The sequence below is a fragment of the Mustela erminea genome, chromosome 5 (assembly GCF_009829155.1).
Source record: "Mustela erminea isolate mMusErm1 chromosome 5, mMusErm1.Pri, whole genome shotgun sequence".
NCBI classification, from domain to species: Eukaryota; Metazoa; Chordata; class Mammalia; order Carnivora; family Mustelidae; genus Mustela; species Mustela erminea.
Window position 1 is genome coordinate 51,670,309 of NC_045618.1, and position 20,538 is coordinate 51,690,846.

General features: G+C 42.8%; 3 non-coding genes across 3 annotated transcripts; all 3 read left to right on the forward strand.

Annotated features, from left to right (window-relative positions):
• The first annotated feature begins 557 nt into the window (after positions 1 to 557).
• TRNAL-AAG lies at positions 558 to 639 on the forward strand. Its single transcript has one exon. It is a non-coding gene; the product is annotated as a tRNA-Leu (tRNA).
• A 5,801-nt stretch (positions 640 to 6,440) lies between these two features.
• Positions 6,441 to 6,532, forward strand: TRNAY-GUA. The gene is given in 2 exon segments: positions 6,441 to 6,477; positions 6,497 to 6,532. It is a non-coding gene; the product is annotated as a tRNA-Tyr (tRNA).
• A 3,129-nt stretch (positions 6,533 to 9,661) lies between these two features.
• On the forward strand, positions 9,662 to 9,753 carry TRNAY-GUA. The gene is given in 2 exon segments: positions 9,662 to 9,698; positions 9,718 to 9,753. It is a non-coding gene; the product is annotated as a tRNA-Tyr (tRNA).
• Positions 9,754 to 20,538: the final 10,785 nt, after the last annotated feature.

Sequence of the window (20,538 nt, forward strand, 5' to 3'; positions counted from 1 at the left end):
GTGTTCTCAGAAGAAATACTTTAGCAGAGCCGCAAGTGTGAACTGTTTGATATCTCATCTGGTAAAAGGAAGGACTGTAGCGTTCCACTGGCATCTTTAGTTTGTTGGTCAGACTCCAGCTCTAATTAGTGTTCAAGCATTTGCAAATGCCCTAAATCTCTATTTGATAAGTCACGCTCGCAGGAAGGTAGGATTTTATGGCCTTAATTAGCTTGACTCTTCCTTTATCTTCCTTAGAAATCTGCAGCAAGAGGGGGAGGAAGCCAACAAAAATAAAACATACTCGGCACCTGCAACAGACCCACAGTTTTCTACTGTGTTTCAAATTGCATTCTCTCAGTAAAATATTCCTCTTGTTAGCCCTGGTTGGGAGATGAACAATCCAGAGCCTACAAGGGAAGTAAGCTTTCGCGATGAGCCCTGCTGTTCTCCCAACGACCCCCCCCCCCCAACTTGCTCTTAAGGTTAGGACTTTAGAACACAAATCTATGTGATAGAGCTGAGATGTAAAGAAAGTTACTATCAGAAAAAAAAAAGGCAGACCAACTGTCCCAGGTGGTAGCGTGGCCGAGCGGTCTAAGGCGCTGGATTAAGGCTCCAGTCTCTTCGGGGGCGTGGGTTCGAATCCCACCGCTGCCAAGTAGGGTTTTTGCCAGTTGAGGAACTGAGGTCAAAAGATGAGGAATAAGGGTTTTTGCCAGTTGAGGAACTGAGGTCAAAAGATGAGGAATAAATATTCCAATGCCTTGATAGGGTAGCACAGGATTGGGTGTGGGTTGAGTGGGTGAGTACACGAGGATCATGGAGGGTTGTCTTTCAGATCAGACTGTTGGAGTGCAGAAGGTCCCTGTTTTGCAGCTACGTAGCCTCTGGAAAGTCTTGCCATTTGGCAAAGCTTTTATATAAATCTTCAAAGACCAAGTTCACCAGGAGGCTAGGAGACCAGAAAAAAAAAAAAAATTAAGACTTCACAGTGGTGTGTGTGTCCACAGAAGTAGCTGTTACACATGCATTGATAGGAGGATTGATGTAAGGGCTAGGAAGGGACAGGGAGTGTTTTTTTGTTTTACATTTTCCCCCTCATAAATGGAAACGCGCAGAAGCTTTGCACCCAGTTGAGGAGCAAACATCACACAGTATCTCTTTTGGTCAGAGCGCAGAGCTCAGACCCGTGGGGGGTGTACTATCACTGGCGCATACCAGCAACTTCAGAGCTGACTCCTTTGTCCCCAGGTCCCCACTGGCATGTTAGCTCTAGCCTCCCTGCTCCCTTTTCTGCCTCCCCACTCCAAAGCCCCATTTCTGGTCTCTCGATGCAGTGTCTCCCCTTATCTCCAGGTCTCCTTTCTGTACCTGGAAGCGAGAAGAAAGGAGAGGGTCTGAGTGAAACTGTCAACAAGGAGGCAATACTCACGGGAGGAGGGAGGTATTTCAATTCTTGCAGATTTAAGTCAGGAATCCCTGACAACTAACTTGGAATGTTCACTCATGCTTGCTCTCAAAGAGCTGAAGGTTTCCACCTCAAATCCAAACTCCTACTAGACATTTTCATCTCTTGAACTGTACGAACTTCCTGATCCATGCGTGTGGTTTGGGAGCCCTGAAGAGTGGATGGGTGAGATTTGGTGTCCACAGTAACCCAATTTCAATCGAAGAGTTGCCCCTTTCTGTGTCTCTTTAGAGAGGCTGTGAAGGAGAGAGAGCCTTTGGGCAGAAAGGGAAACTTCATTTCAAGGAGGAAGTGAAGAAATGGAGGTGGCTCGAGTCCTTAAAAGAATGATGAAGAGAAACTTCAAGTTTTTTGGAGGCTTCTAGATCTAGGACTTTGAGTGTGGTTGTCCCCCTTTTGCTAAAGCATACCCACTTAACAAAAAATCATAATCCTTACTTAAGAAAGTATTCAGTCCCTGCACTCACCTAGCTGAACTAGAATGGAGAGAAACAGTAATGCTGGGGTGGCCTCAATTTAAGTTCACGGCAGTGGTCTCAAGCTTGCCAATCTTACTGTTTTTCATAAGCCTTTTAGTATACATTCTTAAAGACTGTTCTTTCATCCCTTCTCCTGTGTCCTCAAAACAGCCACCACCTCCTTATACATTCTCACCCTCTGCTTTCTATTTCACTGAGAAAACAGAAGCAGCCATAGAAAAACCGCTAAGGTCCCCATTGACCTGCTTCTGAGTGTCTCTTTGCGTCTTGTTGCTGTGGATGACCTATGCGAGATCCTAGGTAAGCCATCTCTGCCTTCTGTGCTCTAGATGCCATCCTCAGTTGCTTACCCAAGAATATTCTTTCAAACAGTTGTTTCCTCTCTCTTCTGTAGGATCATTTCCAACAGCCTACTGGTTCGCTGTTATTATGATCCCATTATCAAATAAAAATAGCACATTCTGGCCCCAATTAGGGGATCAGATACAAGGCTCACCTTATATACCTACGGTCACTCTGAGTCTCCCTGGGGCTCTTTCTAGATCTCTTAGTATCATGCTAATGAATGGTGTAAAGAGCTGAAATATGGGTGCATGGGTGGCCTGTGGGAATGGGTATTTCCTTTCTCCCTACTGCCTCCCCTCCAATGCTCCTAGGAGGTGACGTAGATCAAGATGTATGCTCCTTGAACAAATTAGTGAGTGCCTATTTTTTTTTTTTTTTTTTTGCCCAGTATTGTGCTTGGCTCTCGGAGGCAAGGCTGGTCCTCAGGGATTTCACTTTCTAGAATGCAAAAAATTATTTTCTCAAACAAATGGTGATACTCAACTCCACCATCTCCATCTAGTTTATAAAATGTGAAAGTAAGTGAAGAGGTTAAGTATGAGATAATGTGGCAGAGTGGTCCAGTGCCCAGGGTTTAGATTACAGTCTCTTGGATTTGTGAGTTTAAATTCTACCACTGCCAATGCTTTGATTTTTTTTTTTTAATAAAAAATCCATCCTTTAAATTTCCCTTACATACTAAAAAGTCAGTACAAAAAATGCGATCTACAGCAGGTGTCTGGTTCTGATTCATGAGGGACATCCTCACAATCCCGCTGGGCATATGTTACTGATTCCCACTGAGGAAAAAAAATAAATTATATATATATATATATATATATATATATATATATATATATATTATATGTCTTTTCTATAGTTTACAGAGAAAAGAGAATTGCTGCTCTACGAAGTAACTGAAATATTGTGATCTCTAAAAACCATTCTGATTAAAGAGAACTACAGCTTCTTAGATGAGTAGCTGATTTCAGATTTGGGACAAGAGACATACATGAAGACTTGGCAAGAAAGCAAGAATTTCTGAAACTCCTGGACCATATCAAAAGTTCTCAGGAGCCAACAAATTTCCGTTGACCAGAGATGGAACAAACTGATGATCAAAGGAATACTTACCGCGATACATTGAAAATAACAACACATAATGTTCTTTTACATGCAGCAAGAAAAACAACTCATTGATCACCAGTGGGAATAACTAGGGAGAAAATTATTTGATCAGGAATTTGGCAATTCTTGGATAAGAATCAAGCATTGTCTTTACCTATTATATGTAAATTCTATGTAAGATAACTAAGTAGCTCTACTTGGTGAATAAAAGTTCTATGAAGAGGAAATCTAGCTAATGAATATGGAAGAAATATAACATTGGAAATCATGATTTAACTGTGAAGATATTAATGTTTAACAGTAAGTTGATGGAGGAATTTACAGTGGAAGGGTCAAGCTCTCTATATGCGAGCCCACTGACCAACATTAACATTTAAAATTGAATGTTTATTTGCCCCTGGAGGGGATACTCAATATGAAAAGTACATTGAATTTCTTCTGAAGTACTTTTGTAAAAATTCTGACCTGAACTTAATCAAGCATTAACAGTTAATGTTCTACTTTCAAGAAATGAAAGAGCAGAATAAATTACAATGAAAGAAAGCATTAGACAAAAAAGGAATGTACAACATTGTCTGAAAGAACTAATTCAATTTCTTTAATATCTCATTGGCAGAGAGAAGAAAAAGGAGAGAGAAACAGAGAGAGACTGATCTAAAAGAGAGGAGGCTTAAAGACAATGGAATCAGATATATGTGTAAAGTTTGTTTCACTCTTGATTAGGTTAAAAACCTATTTAAGTGCCATTTTGAGAAAATCGGGAAATTTCAATATGCACTATATATTAAAGTACAAAAGACTGAATGTTAACTTTATTAGGTATAAATTTGTGGGTATGCAATAAATGTTCATATGACTAGAGAATCATGCTGAAATGTAAATAGTGATGATACATGACACCTAGATTTGCTTCATCATACTTCATATAAAAGAAAATAGAAAGGGGGACCCTGTCTGGCTCAGTTGATAGAACATGGGACTCTTGATCTTGGGATCATGGGATCCTTGATCTTAGGATCGGGAGTTCAAGCCCTGCATCTGGTATGGAGCCTGTTTTTAAAAAGAAAATAGAAGAAAAAGGGACAAATAAAGAAATCAGTAAAGCCCTGGAGATTGTTGAATTTGGATAATGATTATGATTATTGTATGTCACCATTTACTTTACATGAAAATTGCTAAAATGAAGATAAAAATGAAATTCCCTTAGACTTTTGAAAATATTCCATTTTTATACTTAGTATTTACAAAAATCTGATGTGAAATATAATTTTCTACTTACATAGATAAAAACATTCTCATTCTCTAGAACCCATTTATATTTAGTATTCTATTTTTAGTGTCCTGATATGTATCCAGAATGTGTCGGTGTTGTTCCTTCGGCATGCATCCTGCTCATCTATGATTGGACTATTTCATTGTGTGAATTAGTTCCCGATAATTCAGATTAACTACCTTTATTTTAACTACCTTTACCAGAGTTTTCCCTAATAAAACTCCTGTAAGATTATGGTTAGACATTCAGGATTGACCACTCATTATTTTAACATCTACATTTTATATTCTACACCTTGTTATTCTTAATATTTGGGGGAATAGTTCAGCATATATGTAAATAAATAACCACAAAGCAAATGAATTTATTGATTTTTTCAATTAAAACACTTTATATTTGGGGTGTTTTATGTTAAATTAAGCGCAGACTACATACAGAAAGTTCCCATATATATTCTAACTGCCTTCCATCCACTCTTTTCTCCTATAGTGACAACGTGCACTGCTGCAGTATATTTTGCTGCAATCAATGAGACAATTTTGACGGTTCATTAATAATTAAAATCCATGGACACATTTCACTATGGCAAAATACCTATGGCCAAAAGTGAAGCTTGTTCCCAACAGGGTAAGTAAGAGAGGGTTGCAGGAAAGCGTGAGATGATCAGAGCATGCAAAACTACAAATCCTGCTCAGCTGTCCCTACCTGCCTGGTACCGCACAGAGAGAGCAGCACCGGCTCCAAGGAGCCGCCCCTCTCCCTGTCCTCACAGGCGCAGATATACTTGTCGCCCACTCAGGCGGCGACCGCACACTCGCTCCAGGCAAGGGCACTGGGGATGGCTTGCCGGGCCTCTGGGGGACCTTCGCTGGCTGGGTGAGGTGTTCGGGGGAAGGCGAGCTCACACCAGGTGGGATCTGAAATGTCCGTGAAAGACGTGACCCAGAGCAAACGAGTCCACCCGGGATCACACCGGGCATCTCTGGCCCTCTTGTCTTCCGGGCGCCTCCGGGAAGCCCACAGAACCCTGAGCTACTTCAGCGAGCAGCCGCCCCTGCCAAAGGAATCCGGGTCGGTGCGCAGAGGAGGGGCGCCCAGGACAGGAGCTGCGGGAGGAGGGGAGCCACACTGGACGCGACGCCCGGGCTCCGTGGACGTGGTCTCCCCGCCTAGCCCCAGAGCTTTTCCCATCACTTCCCGGTGGGTGACCCCGCGCGGAAAGTGAGCCGACGTCCTGGGGGGCAGCCGGGCCCGGTGCGTGTTGGGCTGGTGCATGGGTGGGTGGGGTGGGGATGGAGCGGGCACGCCAGAACCCTGGGTTGGAGGAAGGGGCCGAGGGCCCTGAGAGGGGGCGTTCCTCCACCGGAGCCTGAGGTCCTGCGGTTCGCGGCCGCCTCCCCGGGGCCCACCGGGGTGGGTTCGCCTTTCATTTGCTCCACAAACCCTGCCGCACCCGAACTCACGCAACCCTTTGGCCAACACTCCTTTCCCCTCCCCCCTAATCCGGTTTCTGGCCCCCGGCCCACTCTCCCCCGGACCCTTCCCACTGAGGAAAGGAACTCGGAGAGGAGAAAGGAGGCAACAGGTGAGAGCCCGGGCCCTTGAAAATCGTGTCTTGAAAATCGCCACCAAGGGGTGCCTGGCTACCGGCAGGCCGCAGCGCGTGTTTAGCTCGCTTCAAAGGGAACTTCCGACCAATCCGGGGCAAAGTGCACCTGGGGGCGGGCGGGTGTCTTGGTCCCGTCATTTCCAGAAAGAGCAGTGACTCAGCCTTGACACCGCGCACCCTTCGATAGCTCAGCTGGTAGAGCGGAGGACTGTAGACTAGACACGTGTGTGGACATCCTTAGGTCGCTGGTTCGACTCCGGCTCGAAGGAGGTGCCTAATGCTTTTGCCGGTCCCCATGAAGGTCTCCACCCGCTAGTGCCAGAGGCCGAGCAACACAGGCTGAAGCCAGGAAATCACTTTCCCGGAGGAACTCCTACAGCTATGTGTGTGCAGCGCCCAGGGAACACACCTGCACCATCTCTCCGCAGTTACCAGACCCGTGCCCTGCAGCTCAAAAACAGCCTGCTTGTTACTCATGCTTTATCAAGCAGTCCTAGCCAGCCAGCCTGGTCCTTCCATGCCCTTTCCCCCTTTCTGCACCCAGTGCTCCAGCTCCATGATCCACAACTACTGGTTTGCTAAATAAACAGACTGCCAAAGAAGTGGGCAAACGGGAGCTGCCCAGGACAAGCCACTGGAGACTGAGAAGCACACAGGCCATCACAGGAGTCCTGGACAACCACGGCATCTTTCTTGAAAACCCACCCCCCTCAACCTCTGTCTCAGTCCCCTTCTCAGCTTCCTCCTAGGATGCTTACTGTCTCACTTCTGTCTAGCCCAACCTCGGACTCTGTCTCTATCTCTCTGCCTGTCTGTGTGCGGGTACTTCAGGGGTTTTCTTTCCCACTGTAGGTCTCCTTCCTGGTCACTCAAATGGCTTATAAATACAGAGGCCTACAGAGACAGGAAACTGTCTTTCCACTGTGCTTTATCCAGCTGTGGGAGAGAACTCTACCCTGAGCTTTTCCAAGCCCATGCCAACTGTCCTCCTGTACGGAGGGAGGCTGACACTGGCAAGAGCAAAAGAGAGCAGGGCTCTCAGTGGGCCTTGATGGTCACCACGAGAACTTCAGGGGCCCGTTCAGGTTGGCTGTCAGTATGAAGACAGGGCGGTGGCCATTGGTGAACTTCATTTCACATGTCTTCACACCAGTTCTTCTGGCTGCAGGTGGGCTTTTGTTCCTTTGAAAGAGCAATGACTGCTCACCCTCTCTACCATGGTGGTAAACACACCTTGCACAGATTCCCCTGCAACTTCTGATGGAGAGTGAGAGAGAGAGAAATAGAGATAAAGAGAGAGACAGAGAAACAGGGTGAAAGAAAGGGAGTTTGAAAGCAAAAGGGCAGACACAGATGAAACTCAGAGCCCTGAGAATGAAAGCCGTAGGCAGCAAAGGCAGGGAGCAGAAGTGTAGAGGGAGTGGGGGTTGGGACTGGTAATGTAGGTAGCAGCGGTCATCCACTTACCTCCTCACACAGGCCATTGGCTTGTGGATTCCAACCAGTTTGCTAAATTGGGTGCTGACCACTTAAGGCTAAATGGGCAGCATTTTCCCCTGCCTTATCCACCCCCAAGAAGCAGATGAGGTGCCACAGTCAGAAAGCACCCAGGAGGAAATGGGTTAAGCTTTCACAAAATAGAAAAGATCAGGGCTTTGCCAAAGGGCAGAGCCAGGTTACAGGGGTTTGAGGCTAGGACGATGGGATGGGGAGTTTGGGTGCAGGGAAGAGTACAAGGCAGTGGCCCTTGCACTCTTCTCTCATGTGGAAGGACAGTCCAGAGACTTGATGGACAGCTGGGGTGCATCACGGAGAGGACTTGCAGCAGATCCCTGATTGGAATGTGGCTCTCTGAAGCCCTGCCCTCCCCTGACCCCTGAGCCCACAAGTACCTTTTTCCATTCTGTCTCTGACTCATAAACTGTGGACTGTGTATCCCCACATATCTTCCTTTATTGGCAAGCTGCTCCCCGTCTCTCTGCCCCTCTGCAATCTCAACTGTCTCAGTGCTAACTCCCATTGAGCCTGAGTTGGTAGAGTCTGTACTGGTCCAGGAGGCAGTGTCATCATGACCCCACAAGTGACTTCAGGAGGAGTCTATAGTTCTGCAGCCACGGAGAACAACCAGCAGTGAATGTCACCATCTGCAGAGATGAGTGGAGAGGGAACAAAGATAGAAATGTAGGCCTTCTTGGTTATGCACCTTGAATGCCTTGTGGAGGCGCTGAATCTTTGGGAACGTAGCTTTGGGGAAATATCTAGTCGGAGGGTGTGGTCAGGGGGGCAGCGGCCTCTGGTGAGCAGCACACTGGAGGGTGAGCCCCTGTCTTCCAGGCTGACCCTTCCTGCATGGTACCTCACAAAAATTGCTGCCCCTCTCCCAGTCCTCACAGGTGCAGATACACACTCGGGAGGTGATCACACACTCGCTCCAGGCAAGGACACTGGAGATGGCTTGCCGGGCCTCTGGGGGACCTTCGCTCGGTGGGTGAGGTGTTCAGGGGAAGGCGAGCTCACACCAGGTGGGATCTGAAATGTCTGTGAAAGACGTGACCCAGAGCAAACGAGTCCACCCGGGATCACACCGGGCATCTCTGGCTCTCTTGTCTTCCGGGCGCCTCCGGGAAGCCCACAGAACCCTGAGCTACTTCAGCGAGCAGCCGCCCCTGCCAAAGGAATCCGGGTCGGTGCGCAGAGGAGGGGCGCCCAGGACAGGAGCTGCGGGAGGAGGGGAGCCACACTGGACGCGACGCCCGGGCTCCGTGGACGTGGTCTCCCCGCCTAGCCCCAGAGCTTTTCCCATCACTTCCCGGTGGGTGACCCCGCGCGGAAAGTGAGCCGACGTCCTGGGGGGCAGCCGGGCCCGGTGCGTGTTGGGCTGGTGCATGGGTGGGTGGGGTGGGGATGGAGCGGGCACGTCAGAACCCTGGGTTGGAGGAAGGGGCCGAGGGCCCTGAGAGGGGGCGTTCCTCCACCGGAGCCTGAGGTCCTGCGGTTCGCGGCCGCCTCCCCGGGGCCCACCGGGGTGGGTTCGCCTTTCATTTGCTCCGCAAACCCTGCCGCACCCGAACTCACGCAACCCTTTGGCCAACACTCCTTTCCCCTCCCCCCTAATCCGGTTTCTGGCCCCCGGCCCACTCTCCCCGCGACCCTTCCCACTGAGGAAAGGAACTCGGAGAGGAGAAAGGAGGCAACAGGTGAGAGCCCGGGCCCTTGAAAATCGTGTCTTGAAAATCGCCGCCAAGGGGTGCCTGGCTACCTGCAGGCCGCAGCGCGTGTTTAGCTCGCTTCAAAGGGAACTTCCGACCAATCCGGGGCAAAGTGCACCTGGGGGCGGGCGGGTGTCTTGGTCCCGTCATTTCCAGAAAGAGCAGTGACTCAGCCTTGACACCGCGCACCCTTCGATAGCTCAGCTGGTAGAGCGGAGGACTGTAGACTAGACACGTGTGTGGACATCCTTAGGTCGCTGGTTCGACTCCGGCTCGAAGGAGGTGCCTAATGCTTTTGCCGGTCCCCATGAAGGTCTCCACCCGCTAGTGCCAGAGGCCGAGCAACACAGGCTGAAGCCAGGAAATCACTTTCCCGGAGGAACTCCTACAGCTATGTGTGTGCAGCGCCCAGGGAACACACCTGCACCATCTCTCCGCAGTTACCAGACCCGTGCCCTGCAGCTCAAAGCAGTCCACCTTGCTTCTGCTTTTTGAAGCAGCCCTGACCAGCCACTTCCCTCACCACCCTCTGCACTTTGCAGTTTTATGCCCCCACCACTTGTGCCCTGTGTTCTGCCATCAGCACCCATTTGCCCAAATGGATGGATCCTTGCCAAAGAGGTGGCCAAACAGGTGCTGCCCAGGGCAAGCCCTGGAGGCACACAAACATATAGGTCACCGTAGGGGGTCACTGTCAACTATGGCATCCTTGAAGACTTTACTCTTCCACTCCGTGTCTCTCCTCCAGTGGTATTCTGTTCTCTTCTTTCTGTCTCTCTGTGTTTTTGTTCCTGACTCTGATGCTGTGTACATACTTTAACCTAGAGAGACAGAAACTGCTCATTTTCCTGCTTAGTGTAGTATTTGTACAGAATTGCCGTTGGAGAACTTTCAAATTGCCAATTCTCTACTTCACTTTAGCTGACATTTGTAGGATGCAAATGCAGTTTTGTCCATGCAGTTTCAGAGGACTGTTATAACTGTCCATGGCCTATTTAGGTGGCTGGTCTCATGTCTCAACTGTTGCTTCTCGGTTTTATTTGTACTGGTTTTGTTTATTTGTACAGGTTTTATTTGTACTGCATTTTTTGCCTCTTGGAGGTTTGTGGCTCTTGTTGTAAGAGCAGTGGTCCTCCTCTGTTCACACCATTTGGCACACACAGATGATCTACATGAGGATTTTATAGCTTTTTCTCCACAAAGAGATCTGAGGTTTGAATATCACCATATACAAAAATCAGAGTCATGCAATCAAGGATGGAATCTTTGACCTCTCTTTGACATTCTAGAATTCTATCTCTTCATAAACTGAGCTAATGCTTCCACCATTACATTTAGAATTATTTTTCTTATCTGCTAAGAAATGTACTCTGAGAATTATGAACTGAGACAGGTATTCATCAATAAGGGAATAGTAAGTCCTGCATCCTCTTAGCTCAAGAATCCATGTCATTTGATTCAAAAGAGCTGTCACTCCTTAGGACTGGTGTTCAGGTATGTTTTATTCACAGGTGTTTTTTTTTTTTTTTTTATAACCTCCTAATCTGCCTCAGGTACTGCAACTGTACCAGGAAAATAGAGATTAAAATAAAGGTATTGCTCTAAAACAGTTTAGTGTCTGTAGGGATCAGATAGATGGAGCAGATAATTACAATATAATATCTTGAAAACTGCAATAGAGGTAGATAGAATATTCCATGCAATCTTTCAGGCTGAGGTAGGGTAGAAAACATGGGAGGTCTCTTGGTAGTGCCAGTGCACTGGACTCGGTTGAGTTTTAGAAGAGTAGAGTAGATCTGTGATCAAGTGAGTTCAGTGGATGCAGAACAGTTTTAGGAAAAATAAACAGAAATTGAAGGGTGTTGATTTTGTGTGTTACCATGTATGATATCACTAGAGCATATGTATAACCCCAGGACTAGCAAGAAATGAAGATATCAACAATTGTGCCTGAAATTTTATCCACTCTCATCATATCCCTAGGGTTCTAATTGCTGCTCACCTCAGAAGCAAGGGGAAGATTTCTTAACATCTCTTTTGAATCTTCATAAAGAAGGTACCATGGCTTTATCACTTGATCTGTATATTATTCTACCAGAATAGCCAGCAGAAAAATGGATAATGTCCATGTACTTCAGTATTCACCTCCACTCATTATCATTTTCTCTGCACATGCTTTTTTTTGTCGCTGCCTGGCTTGAGTCAGCTGACGGATAAAGGCAGAAATATTGCAGATGCCAAGAGAGAAAAATCTTATGTCAAATGAAGGCTTTGCTTCTGTTTAGATTTGACAAGAATAGGGAACAGGGAAATTTCCACTCAAGATCCCTAGAGGGGATCCTAGCTCTTGATCTCTGGATTGTAATTCAAGCCTCCGTTGGTTTGGGTGTAGACATTGCTTAAAAATAATATATTTTCATAAGTAGGTCACAGGGCTTGAACTTAGGACCCAAAGATCAAGAATTAGATGCTTAACTGACTGAGCAACACAGATCTCTTGAAACTGTTTCTCTCCGCAGACCTCACCATCTCTTTACCCCCTGGGGAGCCTTTCTCAGCAAGTACTGTCTCTAACTGGGTTCCTGATGCCTGGATCAATATAATCCTCTAATGCAGACACTCCCCGGTGGCAGCTAAATGGCTCTAAACAGGTCATAAATAAAACTGTTTACCTTTCAATAATGGAATTAATTAGAAACCAAAGCTTTTGTTACTCTGCTTCATCTCTGCAGTTATGCTAATACCAGCAATCAAGAACTACATGGCCTAGGGTGCCTGGCTGGCTCAGCCTATAGGGTGGGTGACCCTTGAGCTTGGGGTCATGAGTTCAAGCCCCACATTGGGCATGAAGCCCACATTAAAATAAATTTTGGGGGGGGGCCATGGGTGGCTCAGTGGGTAAAGCCTCTGCCTTCGGCTCAGGTCGTGATCTCAGGGTCCTGGAATGGAGCCCCGCATCTGGCTCTCTTCTCAGCGGGGAGCCTGCTTCCCTCTCTCTGCCTGCCTCTCTGCCTACTTGTGATCTCCCTGTCAAATAAAAAAAATAAACATATAAAAAAATAAATTTTTTTTTAAAAGGCTGTAGTCCAAGACTGGTAAGAGTGGCTACTGGCATGTAAAATCCATAAATGAGAAAACACAAGACCCAGCTTCAAGTGGGATATATTTTCAATTAGTAATGGTTAAAGGGAGAGTTGGAGAATGTCAGCCTCTATCTGTTCATGGAGGATGAGGGATATCTTCCTCTCAGGTGCAGTTTTGCCTGCTAAGTTCCATATTGTACACAGACTGAAATATCTTGGGGCACTTAGTGGCACAGTTCTCTTATTTAAGTATCAGATATCAGATGGGTGCACCTGAGTGGCTCAGTTGGTAGAATGTCCTAGAGTGTCAGACTTGAACTCATGGTTGTGAGTTCAAGCCCAGCTTTGGCGAGGAGCCTATTTAAAAAAAAAAAAAAAAGTTAGATATCAGATAAAATCAGAGCCTACTCCACCTAAAATCACTGAGCACTTTCCAATAAACAAAACTTTCTAAAATAGGGAGCAGTGAGGTCCTGGAGGGTGGTAGCCATGAAAGATATTATGGTGACTCAGGATCAGAAGGCACCTTCCCCTCTCTTTTTTGACCAGGCGGAAGAACAGTGTCTGAGAAGCCACATCTGAGATGAAAGCCTAAAAAACAAGCAGTTTCTTCCTAAGCAGGGCTTGGTTTCCCAGTGCTTTTCCCATTCCTGCAGCTTCATGGTTTCCCTCAGTATGTCAGATAATACGGCAAGAATCTGAGTCGGGGGGGACTGAGATCCTGCCCCTCTGTCCTGCAGCATGAGGGGCAGGCCGATACTGCCTCAGAAGATGGGCCGACACCTTACATGTGAGTGTTTCTTCTTCTCATCTTCATATTTTACTGAAAATATTGGAGGCCCCAAAAGGGCCACATCTGAAGTAACTAACTTTAAAGATTTTATTTACTTGAGAGAGAGAAATAGAGTGAAGAAGCTGAGGAGAGGAGCAGAGGGAGAGGGAGAAGCAGGCATCCCCCTGAACGAGGGGCCTGATTCAGGGCTCCATTCCAGGACCCTGGGATCCTGACCTCAGCCGAGGGCAGACGCTTAACTGCCTGAGCCACCCAGGTGCCCCTGAAGTAACTAACTTGGTCAATTCAATTCTCTCCACTCCCACCTGCACCCAAACTCTGTGACTCAGTCAAAATATGCCATGTTTCCTGGCTTACAAACATGAGGTAGGGACACCTGGGTGGCTCAGTTAGTTAAGCATCTGCTTTCAGCTCTGATCATGATCTAAGTAAGGGTCCTGGGCTCAAGCCCTGAGTTGGGCTCCTTGCTCAGTGGGGTGTCTGCGTCTCCTTCTTCCTCTCTCCCCACTTGTGCTCTCTCTCTCAAATAAATAAATAAAATCTTAAAAAAAAAAACAGCAGGTGGTGATAAGGTTCTCACTCTGATTTCATCCTTCTGTCTTTTATCAAATTCCTTCCTATTCTCTTACTCAGTTCAGGATCATTTTTACCAGAATCTTTTCCTAGCTCCCCAAATGTCAGTTTGGTTCTCCTCCTCTTTGCCTCTTTGGTACTCCTAGATTAATTTTGCCTTTCCACTTATCACAATATACTGGTAGTATACTTTCACGTCCTCTTTAGGAGCAAGCTCCTTGAAATCTGGGGCAATTAATTCTTTCTGGTATCATCAGCACCTTGCACAGTGCCTTGCACAGGACAGACACTAGTGAATGTGAAATTATTAACTGGCCTAAGGCATTTTAACATCAGCTCAAGAAAGACTATGGTTCTGAGCGAATTATTACATTTTGGAGTAATAACTAGAGATCTGCTTTCTTGAAAGACAAAAAAAGCTCACAGTTTCTTTCTTCTAAGGTAACAACCAGAGATGACATATATCCCATGTAAAGAGCCCAGGGTTTTCTGTGATGAAAACCAAGTGAGGAAATGTCTGAGAATTACACAGTAAGCTATTCAAATAAACCTGACTGCTGAGGAAATCTGAAAGTTGAAAAAACAAATGAAAACATCTGCTTGATGGCTCTGGAGAAATAACAAAGATGAGAAGCATTACTCATCCAAAATATGAGAGAGGTAAAAATCCAGAGTGAAAATAACTAGAAAATTCCCACATTTAAGGAAATAGCTCATATTATGAAGCCAGTGTGAATTATATATCCAAAGCAGACAAGAACATAAGAGCCAATTTCATTCATAAACATGGATATAAAATTCTAAACAAAAAATTGCAAACTAAACAGAGCTAAATATAAAAATTGTATCTGACAGAATTGGAGTTACTAGATTAAAGTAAGACTGATTTAACAGCAGAAAAATCAATGTACTTCACTACACTAAAAGAGCAAAGGAGAAAAATAATGACTATTTTAATAGGTGCAGAAAATTAGTTTAATAAAAGTCAATATGTGTCATGATACAAATGATAAGTAAACTATGAATAGAACACACACTTACTTAGTTTGATGAAGTGTACCTACCAAAAAAAAAGTCTCATTGTATCTTGTATCTAACAACATATTTAATGGTGAAATTGCATTAAATTTCTGAGACTGAAACAAGATTAGGATGTTCACTAATCTCCTATTCAATATTATACTGAAAGTTTTCATTAGAAGAAATGAAAATGAAGAAATGATTGTGCAAAAAGAGAATTTAAGAAATCTACAAAGTAACAATACTGTTGACACCAGTTGTGGGATTTAAGATACATGGACTGATGAATGAACTCCCTCCTAGGTGTTTTTCCCTCTTGTGCATGGGATGGCTTTTAATGACGATAATTAGTCTCAAGCACCTTCTCTTCTCCCCTCTCTTCCTGCTAGTCTCTCTGGTGAGATTGTGAGGTATGAGGGCTCACATACATCGTCCTCCCACTCCCACCTTGCAGTTAAGCTGATCAGGTGAGCAGTCCTGGCCAGAGATGTGTGAGCACAAGTGATGTAAGTGCCAATCCTGTGCTCTTCTTTCATCCTTGGTGACTGTGCAGACTTGACATTGAGGAGCCTGGATCCCCAAGCTTCTGCTGCAGCCCACAAGACTATGATATGAGTAAAAAAATAAATCTTCATTGCATAAAGGCAAAAAAGGAAAAAGAAACCTAGGTTTGTTACTAGAAATAATAAGCAATTTTAATAAACTTAGCAATATTAAAAGTCAGTATTCAAAGATTACTTACATTCTTCTATACATCATCAACTGGTTAGAATATTACAATTTTAAGAGTACCTTTATAATAGCATCAAAAAGGGCAAGCTACAACAGGGCCAGTGGATATAATAGCATCAAACAATGAAATACGTAGAAACACATCTTTTAAAATGTGCAAAAAATATCCAGGTATGAAATGCAAAATATTACTGGAGAATAAAAGAAAAGCTACATAAATGGAAAACTCAATATTATAAAAATGCCAAATTTCTCAAAATAATCTATGATCTTAAAATCCAATAAAAATCCACAATTGGGCAGTGCAACTTGACAATTCTAAAGTATATATAGGCATGCTCAGGTTAAAACTAGTTAATAGACTCTTGGAGAAGAACAGAGAAGACCTGCTGTATCAGGTAATGATCAGTATTACTTTGAAGACACAATTTAGTCAGAGTGGTAGTGATAAAGGATAGGCAAATATACCAATGGAACAGTACAGTTTAGAAATAGTTGAATGGGGCACCTGAGTGGCTCAGTGGGTTATGCCTCTGCCTTCGGCTCAGGTCATGATCCCAGAGTTGTGGGATCGAGCCCCACATCGGGCTCTGTGCTCAGCGGGGAGACTGCTTCCTCCCGTCTCTCTCTGCCTGCTTGTGATCTCTCTCGCTCTCTGTGTCAAATAAATAAAAATAAATAAGTAAAAAGAAAAGAAAAAGATGAATAGTTGGGGCACCTGCATGGCTCAGTCAGATAAGTGTCCAACTCTTGATTTCCACTCAGGTCATGCCAGCCCCATGTTGGGCTCTGCACTGAGCAGGGAGCCTGCTTGAGATTCTCTTTCTCCCTCTCCCCCTGCTGCTCCTCCACTTGCCTCATTCTACCTAAAAAATTTTTAAAAATAGATGAATGGTTGGCTACTGATTTATGACAAATCTTACACTGTAGTGCGGTGTATTTATGGTTGGCTACTGATTTATGACAAATCTTACACTGTAGTGCGGTGTCTTTAATAAATGGTGATGGATCATTCACCTAACACAATGGAGGAAATAAATCTTGATTCAAGGCACATATCACATGTAAAATGATCAATGATAAACCTAACTGTGAAATACAAGACAGTAAAGGTATTTTTAAAAATGTAAGAGAATTTCTTGATGACAATGAGAGAGGCAAATATTTTTTAAACAAGTCATATGAAAACAAATATAAAGAGGTAAAACTTATAAATTGTATTACATTAAAAGTTAAGATCTTCTCTTTTAAAAAATTTCATTGAAAAAATTAAATGAAAATTCCCATTGAGTGCAAGTCCCTGCCACAGAGAATGTATTTGCATATCCAACAAAGGATTTACGTCCCAAATATATGAAGAATGCCTATAAAAACAAATGATAACTATCCTAAGGGCTTCTTCTTTCATCAGTTTTTAAAGCATTGTCATTTCTGAAATGATTTTTTATGAGCTTTTATTTCATCTAGAAAAAATGGGTTCTCCTAAAACTTAGCAAATAATGTTTATATGTACCAAAGGTTTAAATAAAATATTTTTTAAAAGATTTTATTATTTATTTGACAGAGAGAGATCACAAGTAGGCAGAGAGGCAGGCAGAGAGAGAGAGAGAGAGAGAGGAGGAAGCAGGCTCCCTGCTGAACAGAGAGCCCGATGCGGGACTCTATTCCAGGACCCTGAGATCATGACCTGAGCCGAAGGCAGCGGCTTAACCCACTGAGCCACCCAGGCACCCCTAAATAAAACATTTTTAAAGCCTTAAAATTCTTCTTTGAGTTTTTATGTGACATATTTAGCTTCTTCAGGAAAATAACTTTTAATATCTAAAGCAAAGGATATTAAAATTAATCACTTTTAAAGATAGATAAATATTCATACAAAAAGGCTTTTCTTTATCATCTTCTACCTAAGAGAAACACAAACTATTTCACTACCTTTAATAAACTCTCAAACTACTTCTTTTTAAAAACTTGAAATCAGATGAATCACATTTTTCAACTCTCACGGGGCCAAAGGTGTTCTGATTTCACATATTAAAGAACAACTTTATAACTTTTGATAGCTCAAACAGCCAATAACACATAACTGCTACTGTTTCTAGATAGTCAAAAGTCATAAAGAATTGCATGATTGCAGAGTATTTTAAGTTATGTGAAATCATTGATCTCTCATATGTAATTCAAGTATGATATTGTAAAGATAGGCAATTAAAAAGTATCACTTTTAAAATCTAACCATAATAATAAAGTCTAGAAACTTAGTTTTGTCTCCACCTTTAATTTACATTGTTAGATACTGGAGCTTTAAGAACCTCTTAAAAATTCAATAGACCTTACTTTTTTTAAAATGAAGTTTCAGGTTTACAAAAAAATTGCATAGAAATTACAAGGAGTCACCTACTTCCTGGTTTCTGTTATTATTGAAATGTTGCATTCATGTAATACATTTGTTATAATTAATGAACCAATGTTGCTACATTAATACATTAAGTCTATGGTTTGGAGTTTACTCACCATGTGGTATAGTTTTATAGATTTGAGAAATCATCATCTCATGCATCTTTTGCTATAGTGACATATAGAATAGTTTTACTGCCCCCAAATACCCTGTGCTCCACTATTCATTCTTCTCTCTCAAACCTCCAATCTTTTTGTTTTTTAAGATTTTATTTTTAAGTCATCTCTACACACACTATGGGGCTCAAACTCACAACCCTGAGATCAAGAGTTGCATGTTCCACTGACTGAGCCAGCCAAGCACCGAACCAGTGAACTTTTTATTTTCCCAATAGTTTTGCCTTTTCTCATATAGTGGAATCACAACAATGTCCTTTTCAGGCTAGCTGGAAACACACAGTATCCTTTTCAGGTTAGCTCCTTTACGTACCAATAAGCATTTAACTTTCCCTCCATGTCTTTTCATGGCTTGATAGTTCATTTCCTTTTATTTTTTTTTTCAAGATTTTATTTTTAGTCTTTACTTCCAAAGGTGGGGCTTGAATTTACAATTCCAAGATCAAGAGTTGCACAGTCTACCAACTGAGCCAGTCAGGCACTCTAGCTCATTTCTTTTTAGCTCTGAATAGTATTTCATTGTCTGGAAGTATCAGTTTATTTATCCCTTTACCTACTGAAAGATGTCTTGGTTGATTCTAAGTTTTGGCTGTTATAAATAAAGCTTTCATAAATATTCATTTGCAGATTTTTGTGTAGTCATGGTTTTTAAGTCATTTGGGTAAATACATAGGAGCCTGATTGCTGGATCATATGGTAAGTCGTATGTTGGGCTTTGTAAGAAACTGACAAGCTGTCTTCCAAAGTGGCTGTACCTTTTTTCATTCCTACCAGCAATGAATGAGAGTTCCTGTTACTGTACATTATGGTCAACATTTGGTGTTGTCAGTGTTTTGGATTTTAGCCATTCTAACAAGTATTTAGTGGTATCTCATTGTTTTGATTTGCAGTTCCTAATGATATATGATGCTTTTTCATATGCTTATTTGCCATCTGTGCGTCTTCTTTGGTGAGATGTTTCTTCACATCTTTTACCCATTTTTTAAACAAGGCTGCTTGTTATTTTATTGTTGAGTTTTAAGAATTCATTTTATATTTTGGATACAAGTTCTTTACTTTGAATACAAGTTATTTACCACATACATGTTTTGCAAATATTTTCTCCCAGTCTGTGTCTTATGTTTTCATCCTTTTAACAGTGTATTTCACAGAGATGAAACTTTCAATTTTAATGAAATCCAATGTGGCAATATTTTTTTCATGGATTTTGCTTTCAGTGTTCTATCAAGAGTCAGTGCCAAATGCAAGGTAATTTAGATTTTCTTCTATGTTATCTTCTAGAAATTTTATTTGTATTTTACATTTAGACTTGTGATCTATTTTTAGTGAATTTTTATGCAAGTGTGAGGTCTGTGTCTAGATTCTCCCCCCCCCTTTGGCATGTGGATGTCTACTTACTTCAGCTCCATTTGCTGAAAAGACTATACTGTTTTTCCATTGAATTGTCCTTGCCACTTTTTCAAAGTCCACTATATTTATGTAGGTATATTTCTGAGTAGTCTATTCCATTGATCTAGTTTTTCTTCCATTGATCTGTTTGTCTATTCTTTTGTCATTACCATTAGTGTGTTGATCACTGTAGCTGTATAGTAAGTCTTGAAATTGGATAGTGTTGGTCTTCCAACTTGTGGGTCTGCCACCTTTCCATATAAACATTTCAGTTTGTTGATATCTCAAAATTTGCTAGGATTTTTATTGGGATTGTGTTGAATCTATAGCTCAAGTTAGGAAGAACTGACATCTTAACAATATTGAGTCTTCCTACTCATGTACACAGAATATCTCTCAATCTATTTGGTTCTTCTTTGATTTCTTTCATCAGCATTTTATAGTTTTCCTCATATAGATCTAATACATACTTTGTTAGAATTGTACCTAAAGATTTCTCTTTTTTGTTGTGCTAGTATAAATGATACTGTATTTTAAATTTCAAATTCCACCTGTTCCTGTATACAAGTTGGCATATAGGAAAGCAATTGACTTTTTAGATATTAAATCTGTGTCCTTGCTATAATTGCTTATTAGTTACAGGAAAAAAAATTATTTTTGTCCATTCAGGAATTTTTATATAAACAATCATCTGTGAACAAAGATAGCTTTATTTCTTCCTCCTCTATCTGTATACCTTTTTTTTCTTGTCTGATTGCATTAGTTAGGACTTCTAGTATGATGCTGAAGAGGAGTGATAAAAGAGGTTATCCCTGGTCTTTGTTCCTAATGTTAGGGGAAAAACCATTTAGTTCCTCACAATTAAGTATGATGTTAGCTGTAGGTTTTGTAGATATTCTTTATCA